We start from the raw sequence: 21,984 nt of genomic DNA on the forward strand, positions 1-21,984 counted from the left end.
AGGTATACTTACTGCCATCAATGTTGTGTGTACTCCTGCAATATTAAAAAAAATAAAATATAAAAATATATATATATTTATATATTATAAGAGAGATATATTTAGATATATATATATACACACGTATTTAAACTCATGCAGACAGGGAGTTAACCAGACTTTCACATACACACAGAAATGTAAGCGGGGAAAAAACATTTCTTTTTGCAGGTGTGTGTTTTTACTGATATGCCTGGCTAAGAACTATTTTCACACAGTGGTCTTTGTTAGTTTTCAAAAAAACACTATGTGAACGAATTCAAAGTCTAGGGATGTTTTTCAGAAACGAGATAAAAGAAGGAGAAATGTTTCTCCCACAGTCCCATATCACTAACCACAACTGTTAACCCAATTAGATTTACAAAGCCAATTGGCGTTTGAAATAAGGAGTCAAAGTAGTTAGTTTTGATGACCTTGAGAAGGAAAAACAGGAGTTTGTTAGCCATTCAGCACATTCATTTTGATGAGCAAATAACACAGACCTGCACACAGCTTTTGTGCTACTCAGACATGGCTGATGAATTCGTTACCAATATTAATCCCCTTTTAGGGTATAAGTACATGATCTGTGAAGCCATCTTGAACAGTCGCGGACAGAAAGCAAGCACACGCCAAATCGATGATTTCATTCGAGCAAAATATCCTTATTACCAAGACCGTAAGCATGCACGGAATTTTAATTCCTCAATAAGATTCACTTTATCAAGTAATTACTTTTTTGAACGTGACCAGGATAAGCTACAACACACCTATGGTTTCTGGAAGATTGCCCAGGAAAAACAATTTCTCCTGAAAGACGGCACTTATATTGTCGTGAAAGGCATATTTATTCCTAATGGCAATAGCAATGTATCCGCTACTACTGATCCGTTTGAATCGATACGTGCTGCAATATCTGCAGCCTCCATTCCTGAAACCCACATTGTACAAGAACAAAAGTACTATGATTATGTACCAAGCCTTTCAGCTGAAAATGCATTGGAATGGGAACCCGAAGAAATGAACCTACCTCCCGACCAATTATTTGAAGAAAGCAGTGGCGATTCCTATGAGCGCTTCCTGGAGGAGATATGTGTCATACTGGATTCAGTGGTTGGGTCAAGCGTGGATGAAAATGCCTTGCATTTCTGGAGCGACCAGTTGCAGCCAGGCGAAGAGTTAATTCTAGAAGAATGGTAAATATAACAATCGTTATGCGTTGACTCTGCGTTTAATTTTTTTTTTTTTTTGTAACCACCATTTTCACTTTCAATGCGTGGATACAGCGTAACATTGCAGACTGCATAACATGTAGCGATCACAAACAAATTGTTTCCTAATACAATATAGTAGAACCTGAAAGAGTAGTACACATTGCTGACGGTATACATATACGTACTTTCCTATCCCTTTAAACATATTAGCAACATTTTTCCATAACTCTAACACATACCTGTTTTGTTATCATGCAACATCTACAACATTGAAAACCGGGTCCACCACGTATGACGTGGGACCCTTGTCATGGGCCAAGGCGTCCTTAAAAAGGATTACGGATGTAAGTCCCGCCCCCAAGCGACGTGCGCGCCTCAAAGCCTATTGGCTGTCATGTTTTGTTATAGTAACGGTAACTGCAGTGTGTGATGCGTGCGGCTCAGTGTTTGTAGGCGTACCCTGGGCGTTAGCCGAATGTTAATTGAGTGGGAGGAGTGTTAGCGTGCGTTTCACGCTGGCTTAACATGACGTCACACGTATTGCATTTGCGCATTGTGTTATCGGCCGTCCTTTCTGTCCAAACACGTCTGGTTTAAAAGAATACAGATGTACTCGTTTAGAATGATTTTAGTTTCATCTTCATTGTATTTGAAATAAAGATGTGATGTTTACTGGTATTTTCTACATGTATTGAACGCACAACGTTCGCTTTGTTTTGCGCATGCGCTAACAGTTAGTGGAGCCAAGCGTGAAGTGCGTGCGCACACTAAGATGTGCGCGCACATTTTTCAGTATACAGGCAACGTTCACTTCATATACATAGTTATGGCTGCTACAAATGATAATAAAAATTACATACTGATGTACACTTGTAGTTGTAACATATAAATGAGTGACGTGTGTATGTACACAATCATATAGAGCTGTGTAACGCGTTGTCACGGATACATATATAGTAAGGTGCCATATTTGACCATCATGTGTTTGCTGTATTTCAGAGATGTCGGGGAAGATACAATCGGATCAATGTATGATTTCAGAAGAGTCTACCTTTATATGAGATGATTGTGAGGAGGAGCCACCGACTACTATACTACATATGGAACTAATTTTATATTGCTTGCAGCGCTTATTAACAAACAATTAAAAAAGTGATACCCTTATGCCTATATTGCATAAGCACTTAATTAACATAATGATGTTGCAAAATAGTGCCTCTTGAATTTTTCTTGAGTGTTCTTTAATGACTACTAACATTTTATGACATGGTGTGTTTTTTATATAACAACCATTCCCACTCTGCTAACACATTTGTGTATTCTATTGTGTAATGGAACGTATGACTGTCGAAACTATGTAACAATAATAATAATAATAATATGAGCATGTTCATGTATAGGGCTGCTAGTTGTACGCAGCGATTTACAGACACATGTTTCAGCCTGAGGTGCCTGGCCCGTGGAACGTACAAATGTTTTTTTGCCGCATGAGGCACAGGGAGATAAAGTGACTTGGCCAAGGTCACAAGGAGCCCACACCGGGAATTGAACCAGACTCCCCTGCTTCAAACTATCAGTGCCAGTGTGTGTCTTTACTCACTGAGCCACTCCTTCTCCCAATGTAAAGGACACTTACAACCAAGTAGCCATTTAAATTTAAAATCTCTTGTTACATGGGTATGTAGATAAAATGGTTTGGGACTGTAGCAAATAATGTTACTGGCCAGATGTTATGGTCCCCTCCAATGCATGATGTTCTGAATATGACATCACCATCATGTTATGAAGTACGTTTCTGTGTATATTTCATTAACCTAACTAACTATAGTTTACGGTGTTTATTAATCGTTTAAAAATACATAGTATAGTCAATATGATGATATAAGCTACCATAATAAAGCTGGTGTTATCATTTGTCGGTGTTATACATGGATACTACACCAATTGATAGAGACACAAACAGTTGTCTTAAAAAGTGTGTCTATGCTAGTGATGAATGTGCTCCCGTAAGTAAACAAATAAGTACAGTTATCCCCTTTTCTCCAAACACCTCTATATTACATTAATGGAAATTATAAGGAAACATACATAAAATGTGATGAAATGTGAGTAATCATTTTGTAATACAATGCACATGAAACCTCAAGAGTAGCTACATGCATATACATGATACAGAAAGTACATATATGTAACATTTGTGTTTAAACCAATATGTTGTGTTTTTAGTTCAAATAATTATAGGAAGATTGAGGTAGCCACATCTTATGAGAGATGTCAGCAAATATACATACCATGATCAGTCATACTGCAAATATACCTATAATGCAAAGGAACAATATATAAATTGCAAACATTGACATGCCATCTTCAGTACCGTAAACAACACATCAAAGTGTGTATTTGGTGTTAAATGTGCAACACCATGTATATTTAATGACATTCAAAATGTAAATCAGCCTGGTGTACACATCATCTGGATGTACATGTTACACTGCACCAATAACATTGTATGTAAGCATACTAGAAGCATGAATGAGTATGGGCATAATATGTGTTTTGTCTTAGCATAAGGAATAACACAATGCTAAAATATTATTGCTTTGTTACCCAAGTTGTATTGACATACACACAACTAAAGTACAATTGAAGAGGGATTCTATAACCTGTGCAACAATAACATACCGGTGCAAAATCCCTTTGTGCACACAGCAGAGAAAAGAAAGGTGTGCAACCCATATTCATCTGTGTCCTACCAGAAGGGTATATAAAAAAACATTGTTGTTAAGATAACATAATGTAAGTATAAAAGTAGAACTTGGAACATATCTGTTTGTACTTACAAGAAAAAAATGAATTGATGAGATTCTGGCGTGTCTGGCCACCACTGGCTGTTTGTTCATTTTCAGCAGCTACATGGGTGGGATGCTCGTCTACCAAAGCCTCAGCTAGGTCTGACTGTACATTGTGCCTGAGTGCAACATTGTGCAAAATGCAACAGGCAAGGATAATATCAGACACTTTTTGAGGCTTGTATAGAAGAGCCCCACCAGTTCTGTCCAGACACCTAAACCTGGTCTTGAGTAGGCCAAATGTCCTCTCTATAACAGATCTTGTAGATATATGGGCTGCATTGTACCTCTCCTCTGCTTCAGTTTGAGGGTTTAGCACCGGAGTCAAGAGCCACGGCCTAATTCCGTATCCTGAGTCACCTATAATGAATGGAGCACACATAAGCTGACATTAGTGATGAAATTGTACAATGCCAACATTCCTAAATACAAATGTGTTTTGTGTTAGAACATGTAAATGTGTACTCACCCAGCAGCCAACCAGGTTCAAAATGTCCCTCTTCGAACGCATGGAAGACTGAAGAGCTCCTCAGGATAGAGGAATCGTGACTGGAACCAGGGAACTTGGGTACCACATGCATTATCCTCATCGTGGCATCACATACCACCTGTACATTGAGTGAATGGTAGTGCTTACGATTGCGGTACACATGCTCACTCTGACTAGGTGCAATCAAAGCAACATGTGTGCAATCGATTGCACCCAGCACAGATGGTATCCGTGCTATATTATAAAAGCCAGTCCTGACTTCCAGCCACTCTGTTGCCTCTGTAGGAAAATGAATATAATTCCTAGCGCGTCTATTGAGTGCATAGAGAAACTGGGTTAAGGCCCGCGAGAATGTAGATTGCGAGACCCCGCCCACTATGCCCACAGTTGTCTGGTATGACGCGGAAGCAAGATAATGTAATGAGCACAGCATTTTAACAAGCCCAGGGACTGCACGACCTCTGGCTGTGAAAAAATCTAAATCTCCCCTTATCTCCTGATAAAGAGATAAGATTGCTGCTGAACTCAAACGATAGCGACTAACAATCTCCTCCTCACTCATCCCATCTAACAGGGTTCTCTCCCTGTACAGACGCGGACGAGGCACAACTTGTCTCCTCTGTCTTCTCCTCTGATCTCCTGTCCCTCTACCTGTCCCTCGGCCTGTCCCTCTCCCTGTCCCTGTCGTATCCGCGTCACTGTCCCTGTCACTGTCCCTCGGTGTGTCCCTTCCTTGCCCTATATCATTCTCTTGATCATCAAGCATGTCATAGAAAAGAATGTTCCTGCGTCTCCTAAACATTCGCAACATTTTGAAATGAGTAGCTGTGAATGAGCAGGTAATGGGCGTCCTTTAAATAGGTATGTGATGATGTCAGGTGACATAGTAAAATGCAAGGTGTTACATTAACATAATAAAGTACTTGTGTGGCAAGCTGTGTGTAGTTGTTGTTATAAGTATTTGTTGTGTGTATTCTGCAGGGAATGATGATATTTGGCAATGATGTGACGTGAAGCTTTGTACAAAGATTGCTTGCAAATAAATAGTTGCATGTGCAATGCATGTAAAACTTCTGAACGCAAGAGTCAGTCATGTAATGAGACAAAAAGGCTGAGATTGACGTGGGAAAAGTTTTGTGTAACATGTGTAATTATCCATGTTATTGTCACATGTTGGCAACAATGAATAGTCGTGTGCATATGCATGCATTTCTGTAATGAGGATAGTTGGTATAGAATGAGTTTACAAGGTGTCCAAATGATGAATTACTGTACATGTGTGTATAAGTTAGGTTGAAGTGCTTGTAATGCTACGGTTACAATGTAAACATGCAATGTGATTGAGCATCCAATAAGTGACGTCATGAAAATAGGGAGGACCCAAACCTAGATGTAAACATGAGAAGACAGATGTACATGAAGGTTTAAAGATGCGTGACACATTACAAGCATTGTGTAATGTAAAGGAACATGAATATACGGTGAATGTGTGACATGTGTGACATGTGTAACATCATGTAAATAATTGTCGCTCAGTTCAGTAAAATGTGTGATATGATGTGAGGTTCTCCTTTAAGAGTGTAGTATAGTATTTTCCCTTGACACATCATCACATGATGAGTAATGTGAGCCGCAAATGCTGAAAACATGTAAAAGTGGAATGTTATGCAAATAAGACACGTCAGCTGTGACACAATGCAGGGAATGCCCCCACACTGTAATGCAAATCCCCTTTGTATTGTGAGCAATGAAACGTAAACAGTACTATACTGTTATACGTCCCCGCTCCATTGACTTCCATTGATGTACAGAAGATGTTTTTTTTCTAAGTGCCGTTCCGGCAGCCTTAGCGATCGTTCTCCCGTCCAAACTGCCAACTTTAGTTGGCGGGAGAAATCGGCCATAACATCTCAATTTCGTAGTGCCGATCAGCCCCGATAAGCTGTTTTTTTTTGTTGAATCCAGCCGATTTAAAAAAGTGGCGATCAGTGTCGAAAACAGGCTTATCGGCAGCCGACTGGCCATAACCAAATTATCGGCTCCGAAACCTGGCGATATGAAACACTTATCGGCGCTTACTGAATCTCAAACCCAATTTTGGCTATAAAATGGCCATATTTCCCTTATCAACGCTTACTGCATGAGGCCCAATGTATGCTAAATTCAGGGTGCAAAGGAACACAAGAAGGTCCCAATATCCTCCTAAACAATTTCAAAATAGTAATAATAGTTCCAGCACGCTCCGTCTAAAAGAATAAATCTCAAAAAGTGGAAAAATGCCAAATCAAATAAGTATTTAATGTATGCACAAGTTATATACAAGGAGCACTGTGACACAAACACAGTAGTATAAAGCACACAAAAAAATAGGTAGCAAAAGGACAAAACCCAGGGATGGGGTGTGGGGAGCAAGTGATGGAACAAAAGGGGTGGGGGGGCAAAAAATGGGGATAAACAGGGGGGCAACATTTCGGGGACAGACACCTTCCTCAGGCCCGTTCCCTGTCGTCCCAAAAGGGACAAAAGGTACTTCCCTTTCCCCAGTATCCCTAAAAAAAGAACAAGCTACGTCCTAAATATATAAGCAAAAAGATAACCTCACAAGCAATCAATGCTATAGCACACTGTAACAGCAGGAGAGCAAGAGTATATGAAAGAGTTCAAAAATAGTTCAAAGTCAAACCACAGGGTATAGGTCAGCAAGTGGTGTCTCTAGTTCTCTCCTCTCCTGCTTCTAGCCCCCAAATTTTATACTCCTTTTTTTGCTTGGTTTTTTTTTTACACCTTCTATGATAGAAAAAATTGTGTATTTCTCTCGTAACCCCAAATCTGCCAAATGGCTCACACAACTCTACTGTAATGAAAAGAGCTCTGGGAACAAACCTAGCAAGTCTTGGTGATGTCCAGTGCTTTGGAGTCAGTCTGTGATTGTTCAGCATTGGGCCCCTTAATCAATATGAATGGGGTGAAGACTAATGCAAAGTTACCAATGCACTGACCTCCCTTCACTTATATAGATGGTGATACACGTTTAACAGCATGTCCGAGACACCGGCAAGGAAGTCAGCAGCTGGGGGGGATAATCAAGACCATTGGCGCCACTTAAGGGGACAGGGGCGGTGAAGAGATTAGACCACTGACGATGTCGTCATTGTGATCATGGTTTTAAAATTAGTACAAATTGTAAGTACGGTTCCTATATTTTTATACTTATAAAGAAATTTTCAAACTGATCTGCGCTATGGTATATTCTCTCATACTCATGTGCATCCCTTCTGACAACTTTATAAGCAAGTTTACACAAGCAAGTTTGCCACAGTTTTGGAACTGCCATAACATAACATTATAACTCATCATACTGTGAACTTTCTCCCATTCTCCCTCTGGACTTTGAAGACCAATACTACATTTTGGGGGGCATAAAAACACTGCAAATTGTTGCAGCGTTCATAAACTTGTGTGATAAGTTCAAACGTCTCTACTCCCTAAACTACAGCAGACCCCCGGAGTCTAGTTAGCCTAAACATAATGGAAAACAACCAATATAAGTCCCAACGTTACTTTTTATTTCCAACCCCCCACCCCCTCCATTTCCTTGCCTAATTCTTATATCCTGTTTCCCTTTCCTGTAGCCCTTGAGTCTATATTATTGGCAGATCGCATACCTTGTATGCTATTATTTTTAAGTTTATCAATGTTTCTCAACTTGTTTCCTGTTTTGCCAATTGCAGTCCTGCCAAAAACACTTTCTGACAAAAACTTAGTTACATAGTAGATGAGGTTGAAAAAAGACACATGTCCATCAAGTTCAACCTACAGTATGTTAAATTTAGACGACAGATACTTATCCTATATTTGTATTTACAGTATGTTGATCCAGAGGAAGGCAAACAAAAAACTCCATTGACACATTATCCAATGATGTCTCTGTGACGATAGTGAGGGTTTGGCCTGGGATTAACGGGGTTACTCCCCAAGGGCCCCCCTCTAACCTCGCCAGGGAGACAAGGGGTTGACTGGGCTGAGGTCCAGAAATGTGATTTAACCCTTGTTATAACATGAAAATGCTTATTCCCCTGTGTAAAATGTATTGTTGCTGGGTCAGTGTCTGCATAACCCACCCACTGGGACTTAAGGGGTTAATCTTATATGCAGTGCTGAATAAACAGTTACCTGAAAACTGGTAATTTGGGAACGGAGTAAGCCTGGACCCTGAGCCTTGGGGTACAGCCTCCGGGTCACCCCCCAAGTACACACATATTAAAAATATAACTTTGTCATAAGAGGAACATATATTTTTGATAAAGTGACTTTTTGCAGTCTTACAATGTACAGGCCAAATGCTAATTACCTCTGCCTGCCTTTGTAATGCGTACCAGGACCAAATGGTTTGACTCATGAGTCTATTCACGTTTGATATGCAAGATTCCTCTCTGGAAGTGCATATCCAAAAGGGAGGTGTGAATTGGCCAGTTGGATGCTAAATAGGACATCCTGCTAGAATTTAGCCTGGCTTCACAGGGGAATTGCTATGCAAGACCCAGGAAGGATCAACAGGTCTAGTTGGTTATGCGAGAAGCTACAAGCCAACTTCAAAAGGTTTTATTGATGGGGGTAGGGGTGGAGCTACCCAAGCAGGATATCAAAATGAGTAACCTTATTAAATATAAGAATACTATGAGATGTCCTTGGCTGAACATGCTAAGACCTACATATTTGTATTCGTGGGACTTCCCCGCCACCAACCGTTACAAACACTTAATATCTGGCCTTTAGTGGCTACCAGATATTAATATCTCTATTAATTTTCATATTACACTGTAATGTTTGGTCTCTCTGCGAGCGTCAGGTGGGATGGAATGTATTAATATATCTCACCTGACTGTTTGTATTACTGAACTCAAGTTATGAGGTGATTTGCAGAAAATATGAAATTTTGGTTGAGTTCTGAGAAACTGCAACCCCCTGCTATGATAATGAGCCGGAATGCCAGAATTTACAAGCCTGGTTATCAAAGGCTAAGTTGCTAATTGCTTATGCTTGGCCCAACGGACAAAAGGAATTAACCAGAGTAAGTGTAACTTTTCACACTGGACCCTGGAAGCCCAAAGTCAGCTTCAAAAGCTTCAAAGGGGATTTTACTAGACGGCACGGCGACGTAAGCTGGGATGCAAGGGTTAAAATGATATATAAGTCAGAGCCACCCTTTTATCCATGTTGTTCATGTTTTGCAAGTTCTTCAAGTGTTCAGTCTGTTCTATACCATCTTGTTTGCTGAGAGAAACGCTATGCACTGTCTTCCTGCCAGAGGTCTTTTCATGCTTTTGGGTGTCTTGATGACTATGAAGAGTGCTGTATGAACTGCCAGCCCAGCTTTGACTGCTTCATCATTTCCATTTTACGTAAGTGTCTATATTTTGCCTGTTATTTGTACATATCTGTTGTGTTCACCTTTATCAAGGAATAAATTAAATTTTATCATATCTAAGTCTCGTCCCAGTTCAAACCCAGGTATATATATATATATAGTTTTGGTGTAAATTACAACCTGTCACAAGCTACCGTGACAAGCTTATAAAGGGAAAAATAAATTCCTTCCTGACTCCAATAATGGCAATCTGAGTTCTCCCTGGATCAACATCCTTCCCATGTTTACTTATTTGGTATATCCCTGTATACCTTTCCTTTCTAAAAAGATGTCCAACCTTTTTTTGCGGATATCTATTTTCTAATTTCCCTCTAATTTAGCTTTCCTCTCCTTATGTCAGATTTCACATCCCTTTTATTAATGTGGTGTCTCTTCTCCGCGCTTTTTCTTGTTCCATAATGTATTTTTTATGAAGTGGTGCTCAAAATTGTACGCCATATTCAAGGTGTGGTCTTACTAATGCTTTATACAGTGGCATAATTATGCTTACTTCCCTTCCATCCTACTCTGTTTAATGCAAGATTAGATCTTTTGGCCTTTGCAGCCACTGCCTGACTTTGGGCACTATTGCTAAGCCTGCAAGCACACCTAAATCCTTCTCCATCAAGGATTGACCTAATTGTGCTCCATTTAATTGGTAAATTGCCTGTTTTTTTATGATCCCCGAAGGGTCAAGAAAAAGGTCCCTAATTGTCTGCACTCTGAGGAATGTGAGTAAGACTTTATTTGTCAAGGGGTATCATTAAATCCTATAAGGCTGTCACAAATGATGAGTAGCCCAAAAGCTTGATCACTAAGATCCCTCCATTAAAAAATAAAAAAGATTTATTACATCAATAAAGTGGTTTATAGCATATCCCTACAACATTGTCTTTGTACTGTTACCTCCAATGCTAATTTCTATCCACAAAGTCTCTACATTTACATGCTCCCGAGCAGCCGGGAGACAAAAAACTGTTCGGTTCATGTGGTCACGGCAACAGATTGCCCTCTCTATTCTCCTAATAACGGAGTCTCCTACTGCCACAACCTTCAGTGCTTCCTGAAGATCTTCCTCTTTGTAACTCCTCTCTCGTGGAGCGCAAACTCAGCTCTTCAGAATGATGTATAAAATCTTGTGGAGTGGAGCAATTCCTCCTCAATCTCAGATATTGTCCCTTGGGGATACCTTTGATTACAGCTTTGGGGTGACAGCTGTCCGCTCTTAGGAATGTATTCCTAGGGTTCGGTTTTCGGAGAAAACATCTGTTTGAATATTCTTCCCTTTATCAATGTATAATAGAAGGTCCAGACAGTGTATGTGATGGAAATTAAAACTGTGAGTGAATATTACATTGTAAGTATTATCATTAATATAATCAATAAAAGATAATAATGTGTCCATGTCTCCATCCCAAATAATAATTTAATTATCTATAGACCTTTTGTAAAAAATGATATTGTGTGTAAAGTGATTGGTGCTCCCAAAAATACATTCAGACTCCCAACAACCCATAAACAAATTTGCATAAGAAGGGGCAAAACGTGTCTCCATTGCAGTGCCCCTTTGCTGTAAGTAAAATTTGTGATCAAAGAAAAAATAATTGTCTTTATAGTCACACAAGAAAGAATGGCATTTGTTAGGAGTTTATATGAATTAATGTAAGGTATATAATATTCATTGGAGCGTTAAATAGCCCCAGTGTTGTGAAAAGGTGAATGACTTTGTATAATCAATAGGAGATACCTTTTGTTAGTTTCATAGCACGTGTCCATCAAGTATTGACTATCTGTATCGGATACGTCTGTTACGTGTGAAGAAGCAAAGATACCTCCCACATAGGTTGCACTCACACTAGGCCGTGTGAGTGATTGTATTTCGCTGTTTTATTTTGCTGTTTTAACACAGCTGCTCACTGTATACCACTAGCACTTGTCTTATTGCTTATACATGTGTACATTTCTCTGTTTGACTTGAGGGTGACGCCTGAAGGAAAAGTCGCCGGCGAATAGAAGAATCTCACTGGACCTAAGAAGAAAAGGGAAGAGAAAAGACACCACCACAGAGGAAAAAGAAAAAGAGGAAGAAAATAAAGAAGACCACAAAAGATACCTTGATGTGATAGCATTTACACAAGGCCGTGTAAGTGTGTTTGCATTTGTATTACTCCCACCACCTTTTATTAGAGTTTTATCAGAGGTTTTATATTATACACCACAACATTATCCCTCTACCTGTGCTCCCCCTTTTTCCCTGTTTCCCTGCACAAAAAAGGATCCTGGATAGATCCTATAGGGGTCAGTCATAGGAGAGACGACGTCACTGAGGGGACCCTTGCACAACAGTTTCAAGGTTGTAAAAAACTTTTTTTTTTTTTACATATTATCCCATTTATTACTTTCTTCAGAGGGAGCGCCCGGGTTTTCTCTGTTCCTTCTGTGTAACTCAACTTATATTTTCCCGGAAAGAAAGTTTAATGTCTATACTTTTATAGCAGTGTCATGGGAGACCAATGCTTTTAACAGAAAAATGCGCGGATCCTTTGATTGAGCAAAACGTGAGATAAAATAAATTGTAATTTATTCACACAATGAACATACACAGCTTGACTTAAAAAATAATACGAAAATACATTTACTTAGTTACGATGTTAAATCTGGTTACACGAAAGATCTTAGAAGGAATCTCAGGTGAATCTTTTTACAGCATACCTCCTGACTGGCTGCACGGACATTTAAAACCTAAAGTCCTATCTTTACCTGTGCAATCAATCCCGGTGTGGGAACAAAACATCCCACCTATTGGCAAGGTTCTCCCATACTTCAGGAAGCCTGGCAGAGGCTTCAAGGTTTGCCACGGGCATGTACGAACTTTGGCCCTAAGCCGCTTAGCATACCTAGCCAAGCCCATTTCTCTGGTGACAGGCTTTCTCACTACCCCCTGGACATCTGTCAGGGACAAACTGTTTACCTCTCCCCGTCCCCACTTAGCACTTTAACCTGTCAAGTCCTTTGTTAACTCCGGACCTGGTCAGACATTCTGGGACCATCCCCGCAGGGTGCCTTAGAAGTCCGGGGTTAAATTATGCAGGACTCGCTTGCAGGGATGTCCTGCCATATACCTTTTGATCATGGTACTTGTGAATCAAGTGTTTCCGCTGCTCCGCCCACTTGAATGTAAATGCCCTTGCTCTTATAATTTTAATACACCTAAAAGAGGGGGACTTTCATTCATTACTATTTATGAAAGTTTAAAATACAGAAACCATAATCATTTTAATGATTACCCCCTAGCCCTCCGCATACCAAAAATCCAAAGTTAGCTTGCTGCTTACAGTATATGCTATGCATATAACAAAAGACAGGGGTGCCCAATGCTACATCCAATTGACAAAACATATAAAGTAATAAGTATAAAGTTTAAATACTTCAATAATAATAATATTTACTTGGTTATTTAGTTAAACCCTTTGGCCAAAGCTTCATAAGCCTGCATACCACGTCAAGGTATAACCAAAATGAATGCAGGTCCTACACTACACTGTGAACCCTTCCCTTTTACCTCTGTATGAGGGGAAAGAACCATACTAGATCCTGTTCTTGCAGAAAATTATACATTTGCCACGCTCAGTAGCACTCTTTTTGACATAAATATATATTCATGATGTGGTGGGTGCAGGAGTTTGAGCTAGCTGGGAATGTGTGTGTTATATGCTATGCAGCAAGCTGCCTTGTTTTAAAACCTTTTTTCCTTTCTGCTGTCTGTGGGGAAACACTGCTACAATGTTCATAATGGACACATTACTGGTTACAATACTTATACAGTTTCATTCCCTGCATTGCTGTGGTACACTGATACCTAGCGGGGCACACACAGACCATTATAATACATTTCCAACACTGCAGCCAATACCAGGCTGCAGAGCTGACACTCTACATGTTAACTTAAAAACCCCTATAAATCTCTTCACCATATATCTGGTGAGAGAGGTATGGAACCCCTCACTGGCTTCTGGGATTTGGGCATACCCCGGGACCTGTAATGTAACCATGTTCCCTGCCCAGTCTTACTGCCCTGGTTTGTGCTGAAGCAGGAAGATTTGGCGGTGAGCTGCAAACTGTTTTCTAGGGAGGATTTTATCCGGTGGTCTGTGTTCCTCATGTCCTCAGGAGTCTGGGAAGATTCCTGAGTGCATGTTTCGGGGTACCCGCAATATTGTCCCCCTTCTACCCAAACACACCCTGACAACATTTTACTGTAAAATCACCCCTGAAACTCACGCCTTGCACACCTCCGCTGGTTAGCACCCCTGGAACAGTAAAAACCCACACATATCTTTATTACACATGCAGATACATGCCACAATTGGGTTGAAGAGCTGACACTCACAATTCCCCAATATGGCTCAGGGGCACCCAGCCGGGCCAAATACCTTTATTAATGGCCTGGGTACCCATTCACCGTCACAAGCAGTATTACCAGGCCAATTGTTTTAATGATTATGGTATTATGTGTGCTCTCTTGTCCCGTCATATACCGCTCCCTGCTGGTCGTGTGGTGTTCCACTAAGGCTGTGTGTCGGCGCATGCGCAGGCATCCGCGTGAGCGCACTCACGCTGCCTCATTACTGTGTTGGACGCCGGGACTGTCAGCTATGCGGTGTTGGTAGGGGAGGATGCTTCACCTGCTTTAGTAACTTGAAGCCCAGTTAGGTTGACGCGCAGGAAGTGTGACGTCAGAGGGCATACCCTGATGTCACAACATGTGTGGCGCTAAAATACAGCTGGGCTTTACAGTTAAAAAGTGCTCAGGGAATATGACATCTTTACTCCTTGATAAAGTACTTGCCGTACGAAACGCGTAGGGGAGCTGCGTACCTCCTATTTTTTAACCATGTTCTAATAAAGTACGTTTTTTTCTGGACCCTTTCTCCTGGCTGTGCACTGCTTTCTTCAACACTTTGCTACTGGATTCAACTGCAGCGGTCGCCACGCCACAGAGACATTCCTGAATGGGCACTTTCAACAAAGCTGTGAGTAAAAAATCCTGATTCAAGATTTTGATTTTGGAGGACACCCCCAATGAGGTTTTGGTTTAAGTGTGGGGCACTTCACTTTATTCAATCCTTCAGGGGATATTTGTCATTGATTGGTAATCCAAGGCATCAGGCATCATATATATTATTCACCAAGCCCACATTGGATATCTCTGGTTATAATCTATGTCTTTTTGTGATCTGGTTGCTACAGTACTCATATAACCTTTTTTTCCTGAAGGCTATCAAGTCTGAAACAGGAAATATATTATCCGGACCATCATGGTTTTCCCACTTACATGAATTATATTCTTGTTTGAGGTATCCGGGTTTATCTGCTTTTCACTTCCGGACTGATAACCAGGATATGAACTTTATCTATCATTTCTCGTGAAAGAGGGTGTAATAAGGGGGATGGGATGGAGCGGGAGGAGGGGGTAAGGGAAGGGGGAGTCTTGCCACCAGACTTTAGAACATAATAATTAATAATTAGTCAAGTCCAGTGTATGCCTACTCAAGATGACCTCTTTCCTATAATTTAATGTGAGCAGAACAGTAACATTGTGCTAAAAATGTCAATAAATTTATCTCTGTCTGCAATTGCATCCACTGACGATAAAACAGTAATATAATCTCAAATTATAAAATGTGCAAATAGTGCAAGCAATGATCTCTCCCCCTCTCCCCCTCTCCCCGTAAAAGAAGACAAGAGTAAACAAACATAAGAACATTCTGTGGTTTGGTAGTTTGTAGACAGGAAAAGGCACACCTAAGAGACACTTTAAATGGTCACAGACACTTCATATCAACCAAATCTTAACAAATCATTTCCTGGACTTGGAACAGGCCTAGGTATATATTGAGTGTTTTTACTAGCATAAAAAAAAAAGTTATGTAAACAAAAATGCCCTACTTTGATCTGTTCTATTTCAGATTTGTCACAAAAATGGGGGAAAACAGAAAAATCAGGTCGGAAGATCACATGAATTTATTTAGTTTTAAGGGTCTCTGTAAAATTGTGTGATGTAGAGCAGGGGTGCGCAAACTGGGGGGTTGCGAGAATTTTTTTGGGGGGGCACGGTGGTTGCAGTGGTCCCGCACTCTTCCCCAAGGCATTTAATTTAAATGCTGTGGGATTGCGTGAGGCCTCTGTAACTCACTTGACTTCTCTCCGATGGCTTCAGAAGAAGCGTCGCCATGGCAATTACATTACATGACCAAGCGGCATCATTTGACGCCGGACACCAGGTGGGGGGAGGGGGGACACGCAAGTACTGGGGCTTAGCAGGCAGGGGGGAGCAGGGCCCAAACTTTGCGCACCCCTGATGTAGAGCAGGCGTGGCCAACACCAGTTCTCAAGGGCCGCCAACAGGTCAGGTTTTTAGAATATCCCTGCTTCAGCACAGGTGGCACAACCAGTGATTCAGTCGAAGGACTGGGGTTGGCCACCCCTAATGTAGGGCAAAAAAATTCTCTTTAAACGCTTTGATTGGTGAGAAATGCAATACATTGAAGGCTCTTCTAGCGGCAAAGGGGTTCGCCCTCTAAAACAAATTATTTCTTGTTTTTCTTAGGATACACAAAGCCCACATCTGGAGAAGCAAAATAAAGACCCCACATTCTGGCCCTTACTCTATATGCTTCCCAGCTGTTTCTTCTAAGCTGTAGCTGAGCTGGAGAAGATTTAAGTCCTATTGAAATGAGTGGGACTACAATCTCCAGCATGGGGAAGCAACTTCAAAGTACATTGAATAGTCATACAGTATGGCGTTCTAGTATGGCTGGAGAAGATTCACAGCATGCTGAATAAAGGCCTATGTGCTTCAATGTCCTGAACGATTAGAGCAGCGGTGCGCAAACTGGGGGGGGGGGGTGGCGCGGGAGAATTTCTAGGGGGGGCGCGGGCGGTTACAGAAGCTCCACGCTCTTCCCAACGGCATTTAAATTAAATACCGGGGGAGGCGTGAGGCCTCTGTAACTCACCTGCTCTCTGCCGGGTCTTCGGCGTCGCCATGGTAACGCGCGTCAAATGACGCGCCAGGGTCACGTGAAGTCACATGACCCGCGACGTCATTTGACGACGAGTCATTGGAGAGGGGGGGGGCGCGAACGCTGCGGCTCCAGGGCAGGGGGGCACAGCTAAGAAGTTTGCGCACTCCTGGATTAGAGGACTGCGCTTTTGCTCTGTGTGATGAACATTGTCACAAAACAGCACCCAAGAAGTGTGGGTCACTGGGAAATTAAACAGCCAGAATAATGCCTTGTGCCTCTGACCGCGAGGGAATCCTGTCCTGTGTCCGGCCAGAGAGATCTAAACTGTGAACTTCAGCACTCAAAAGCCGCAGCTCTAACTGTGTGCTACAGTAAGGCCGCGCTTATTGCCCCGGCTACGGCGAGACGCCATCCATCGCCGTTGTAATAGCGATTTCAGCATATAGTGTAGGAGACAAGAGGCGGCGACAGGGGGGCATGGTGGGGGCGTGGCCATGTGCGGTTCGCCCTCATTGGCTAAACCGCTCACGTGCCGCTGCCGTCACGGGGCGGTCGCCAAAAAAACAAACATTCCATTGACTTCGAGCGTCTTTTGTCGCTGTGTCGCGCCGTCACTGTCGCACCAACTATAGGCGCATGCGACAGATTATATCAACTTGTTTTGACGCGAAGTCGCGTCACCGTAGCCGGGACTATAAGCGCGCCCTAATTCAACTGCTGTCAGCTTCAGTGCTTGTGTGTATGTCTGAGCTCTACAGAGTTAACTGACCGACATGCTTAATATCACCTGTTTGAAATCAGCCCCTTGGACAAAGCCCTGATCTTTCTTTAAAGCTGCCACTCAAGCAATACAGTATCCTACATGTAGAAAAACAGGACTTCCGTCCAAAAAGGTGCAACAGATATAAGAACAGGTATATTGTATAACAGGTCCCATATGTCATGGATACATAATTCTTTGCTTGAATTATTAGTGAGGACAAACTGCTTCTTAAGGATATGTATCCCAGTCAACCTTAAAGACTGTTCATAAGTATGTGACTGCCTATATGGCTTCCTATAGTGGGATTTATAGGGTATTAGGGGAACATAGCGCCATAGGCTGAAAGTTCCCTGTTCTCCTACCACACTAAGGTGAGTCACAGACCAGAAATGGTGACAATATCAGAGAGCAGTAGGTATATCAAAGTCCACTCACTTTTTTGATTGAAGAGTAGTATATATCAGCAGGGGATCCATGCAGGCGTGCCTCCAACTTGATTGCAGAGCAGGAAGGAAAAAAGCCTCTAGAGAGGAATGTGGAGCACAGCACAAGGACGTACAGCAGGACCAGCACATCAAGGGTTAACTAATTTATTAGTATAGGGACACACACCATAAAACCAGACAATCACCACTCTGACGCGTTTCGGGCTATGCCCTTTGTCAATATCCTACATGCGTGTTTTATTTTTAATAAATCAGTTCTGTACTATCAAAAAATACTTGTAGCATTAAAAAAAAAACATTTTTAATGTATTCTAATGTAACAAGCATTTTTGTTCCTATAGCAACCATATACAAAGTCACATCCCCTTCCCCTGGGTACTCTTTTGCAGCACTGAGAGTGATTTAAAGAACCCTGAGCCGAATCTTCAGCGATCGATTACAGGAGAACAGATCGATCGGCCACTTAGCTAATCACTTGTCAGTGTGCAGATTGTATTGATGCACATATTGCATGGAAAAATATATATATTAAAAAAAACCAGCTTGAACTGCTGCGTTAAAGCTGGCTGTTTCATGTCCCCCTCCCAGGATTGCCACCTCTCCGGCTTTGACCCAAAGATTCCGGGTTTGATCCGGAGACTCCGGGTTTCGGGCACTTACCTCCGGGCTATGGGTTTAGGCTGTCAATCTGCGGGTGGTGGCGGGGTGCGGTGTGCTGCGGCGGCGTCTCCATTATTCTCCAGTATTCTCCTGCAATTCCCCCTCCAACTGCAGTGAACATGGCGTCAAATGCCATGACAACGGGACGCTACGTGACGTCATGACAGTACGTGGTGTCTCGTTACCATTGCAACGTGATGCCGCATAGCACCATGACGTAAATTAGCATCCCGTTGTCATGGCAGCCATGTTCGCTGCAGCAGGATGCCAAGAGGCGCCGCCGCATCACGCAAGGGAATTTTTTTTTTATATACATTTTCTCTGTGTTGACCTTCTGTAGAAGGTGTCAACCCTGCCCCCTCCCCTTCCCTTCCCCACTACAATCCTTTTATCATATGTCTAACTTTCTCAGCAATATTTCTTCTCAGAATAGAGACAGAGTATTGGCTCGTGGTGACTTCAACCTCAATTGGCTTGATCCTAAAAACAACTACGTCTGTGCACAATTTAAATCACTAAATTTAACCCAACTCATTTCTCAACCTACTCGACCAAATGTCCAATCCTGTAACAACTCATTGTTAGATTGGATGTATTCCTCCTGTCCCAACAGAATCCAGCCCCCTGCTATATAGCCTGACATTTTCAGTGATCATGCTATAGTGTATTGTGTACGTAAAATAAAACTAATGAAATCTAGCCCTAAAGTACTGATCACTAGAACATTTAGTAATGTTAACCTTCAACTATTTCTTGCTGACTTTACCAGTTGCCCTGGATTCAGACTTATTCATTTGATACCAGACCCTGATTTTCCACTCGACTATTTCCAGTCCCAATTCCTAAAAGACTACGGTATCCATGCTACATTGTGCAGAGTCAGTGGGGCCCATTTTCCCTGGGTTACATCCCATCTTATTGAGCTTCACCACTTTAGGGATGCCTTGTGGAATGGATACAAACTAACTGGCTACACGGAAGATCTCGAAAATTACAGAGCCCTACGGAACACATGCAAAAGACAAACTAGACGTGCAAAACCACAATACTACTCTGATATTTTTTATCAATACACAGCAAATCCTGTCATCAATAATATTCTTTAGTACCTTCCATTATCAAAAATGATGATGTGATTTTGTCTGATGGTTCCAAACTGGGTGCACTTTTTAGAAATAAATCTTGCCTAAACCCGTTGGTCAGAAAGCGCATTGTACTGTATAGCAGATGCTAATGCCAGTTTTCTACTATGGGATATAGTGTATGGTACAGAACCCCAAATTCACCTCATCAAGCTTGACATTCATTGCAACGCAATAGGCCATTTTGTCTTACTATGTAACTTAAACACCCATTATGATATGTTAACTCAACTTGGTTGGCTATCCCTTGAGTCATGACACAACATACATCTTTCCTGTCTAATCTTCAAGTACTTTCTGGACAAGTTATCCAACTATATGAGTAGGCTTCTCATCTCTACTGAACACAGCACTCCAGAAACCTGCTTAGTGTCCCAAGGTTCAATAAAGAATCTGGTCACTCTTCCTTCTCGTATCGATCCCCCCACTGCTGGAACAATTTACCCGAGTCCCTCAAATCAGCTTCCTGTCTAAATTCCTTCAAGACTTTGACTGTTTCACATTTTAAACATGTTAGTAACTGTAAATTATAATGTTGGCAACTTTACTATGTTCCCATGACATACTTAAAAATGAGAGATAACTCTCAATGTATTTTTTTCCTGTTAAAATATTTTATAAATACATTTGTGGCATGCCTTGACCCCAACCCTGTTCTGACTTTGGTCCTGATTGCAGCATGCCCCGACCTTGGATTTCCTCGAACGTATTCTGACCTGAAGCATGTCTGGCTTTTCCCCGCCTTGCTTTGATCCCAGCCCTGCCTGCTCTTTCAGTATTGTGATTCAATTCGTGTCCAGTCCAAAATTTTCAGTGCTCTCTTGCCCAGATCTTTGCGTTGCTGTCTTTCACCTGCATGCATCCTGGCTTGTATCATTGGCTGTATCATCATTGTTCTTTTGGATTGATTCAGTCTTTCTTTGCCCTGAGACTCTTGTGTATCCTGACCTGGTGTATGTTCTTAACCCTTTCCTGTGTACAGTCTGTCACTGACCAGACTTGTCCTGACCTTGTTCCTGTCTGCCCCTGACCTCGACCTGTTCTCACGTCTGTATCATCCTTCTGTACTGCGCTTTGCCTATTTACTGGCATTCCTGTACATCACACGCCCGAGTTGCACAGCTCAGCTCTTCTGCAATGCTCAGGGCTCAGCCCAGACCTGATGGCTTCCGCCATTGAAATGTACACACCGAGTTAGTGGTCACCGATCCAATGACTAACAAACACCATTACCTGTGCCTAACACCCTGGCTACAACAAACATGTGCCTACAATTACCAAAATACCACCACACAGAACCACCTTTGGGGTCACCCAAGAGAACCGCCTACACCTCCGCTGTCTGCAAAAGCACCTGCTCTTCTCCATTGGGTACTACACCACTCATTACCAATAACCACAGACTTTCACCTAAAACCACCTGGTGATTTCATGGAGCGATGGGGCTTATGCCGACTAACAGGCAACAGGGCTCAGAGAAAGCACACCAAATACAACACTCTCAACATACACGTAGTGTGTGGCATCACAGAGCTTGTGAGCTAGTAATCAGCCAAGCAAGAGTGCTATTATACTAATAGGATTTAATATAAAAAAAACTGCAGTACACAGAAGGATAAACTACAGACATCAACAGTAAAATAAAGGAGGGTAGATGTAAAAACCTAAGTACGTGCAAGGAGGTACAGCGACAGGGTCATACATGTGTCAGGGCATGAGAACGGGAGCTGTAATTTCTTCTCTTTAAAATGTGTTAAGGCTTGTGGTTTTTCTGTCTGCTGAGACCCGTCAGAGGTGAGAATAAAGCTCATGTTTTGAGAAGAACGAATGTTTCAACTTTTTATTCTGGCAAAGTGCGATGCTGATTGTTTTTCTGGCCATAGCATGATTTATCAGGCCAGGCTTCTGGTCCCATTGGTATTGATTTGCAGTGATATCTGCAGTTTGATATGTAATGTGTTTTGCAG

The 21,984-nt window shown here is 41.8% G+C and overlaps 1 long non-coding RNA gene across 1 annotated transcript; it reads left to right on the forward strand.

Annotated features, from left to right (window-relative positions):
* The first annotated feature begins 14,625 nt into the window (after nt 1-14,625).
* LOC142502292 (uncharacterized) lies at nt 14,626-16,841 on the forward strand. Its single transcript, XR_012803722.1, has 2 exons — nt 14,626-15,011; nt 16,589-16,841. It is a non-coding gene; the product is annotated as an uncharacterized LOC142502292 (long non-coding RNA).
* The last annotated feature ends 5,143 nt before the right edge of the window (nt 16,842-21,984 follow it).

This window comes from Ascaphus truei, chromosome 9, assembly GCF_040206685.1.
Source record: "Ascaphus truei isolate aAscTru1 chromosome 9, aAscTru1.hap1, whole genome shotgun sequence".
Taxonomy (NCBI): domain Eukaryota; kingdom Metazoa; phylum Chordata; class Amphibia; order Anura; family Ascaphidae; genus Ascaphus; species Ascaphus truei.